At 52.0% G+C, this 1,199-nt stretch overlaps 1 pseudogene; it reads right to left on the bottom strand.

Annotated features, from left to right (window-relative positions):
* The window catches only part of LOC100959623, a 3,036-nt pseudogene extending 2,119 nt beyond the window's left edge, over nt 1–917 (bottom strand).
* Between the last annotated feature and the right edge of the window lie 282 nt (nt 918–1,199).

Raw genomic sequence — 1,199 nt, 5'->3', positions numbered from 1 at the left:
TTCATTTCCAAATGAAGTTACATTAACCTCTTCATTCCCAAATGGAGTTACCTTAACCTTTTAAGCAGCTGAAAACCTTCCTGTTCTCCCGCCATCCCTAGCTTGTTGTGCATTCTTTCCAAAAACCAGGACTTTTTAAAAACGCCGCGGGACATGGGACAAATTGTTAAAAATCAAGACTGTCCTGCCAAAAGCAGGACGTCTGGTCACCTTAACCTTGACTGCTGAATGCAATTTAAATCTTGATCATCTTTGTCATTACTATTTGCAAACTCTGGTGGGTATTTTGAACAATTTAGGCCCAGAAGTTCCTGCTGTTGTTTTAAAGTTTCATCCATTAATCTGGAATTATTTATTTTGAAAACACCTTGGCGGTCGTAGACACACTAATGTAGGAGATACCCATGGCCACACACACCACTTGGCTCTCGATGTCTGAGAAGCTGGGTTCCTGCTCCTCCTTGGTGATCATCAGGCCCATGGGCACAGGCAGCTTCTCCAGGGAACTGCCCTCCGCTCGCCAGACCCCCGCGCGGCTGCGGGCGGTGACTGCAGTTTCTGCTGGTGGGGCGGTTTCCGCCGCCGGCCAGGCGCTTGCAGAGCGTGAAGCCAAGTGGCACTAGGACCACAGCAGAGGCAGCGCAGCAGCAGCGCCGCCAGATCCAGTTCCAGGCACCAAACTGAAAGCGGAGCCAGGAGGTGAGCGTGCTGTGCAGGCAGACCCCCGCCACACCAGCTGGTACAGACTCGTCATACTCTTTGTGGCACAGGGGCGCCATCACCTCCCTCCTGCACACACCCGCGGCGCGAAGTCTTCCTATCTGCCCCAGCAGCCAGCGTGGGCCATGGCTCCTGGACCCCTTTCCACTGCCAACACCTCACCTTGAGCACCGCCCCCCCTGCCCCGCTATCTTCCTCCTTACCTGGCGATATATAAATTTAATAAAGATGTTTGGTTCACCAAAGAATCATTTTCAGAATGGTTCCCCCCCCTTTTTTTTGTGAAACAAGAGTCTCACTTTGTCACCCCCTTTAGAGTGCTATGGCGTCACAGCTCACCTCAGACTCTTGGGCTCAAGCGATTCTCTTGCCTCAGCCTCCCAAGTAGCTGGGACTACAGGCGACCTCCACAGCATCCAGCTATTTTTAGAGATGGGGTCTCTTAACTGATCAGCCTGAGCAAGAATGAAAGCCAGTCT

This window comes from Otolemur garnettii, unplaced genomic scaffold (genome assembly GCF_000181295.1).
Source record: "Otolemur garnettii isolate 467f Iridium unplaced genomic scaffold, OtoGar3 scaffold00252, whole genome shotgun sequence".
Classification (NCBI taxonomy): Eukaryota; Metazoa; Chordata; class Mammalia; order Primates; family Galagidae; genus Otolemur; species Otolemur garnettii.
Note: the sequence above shows the minus strand (reverse complement) of the source record. Positions and strands in the feature narration are given on the sequence as shown.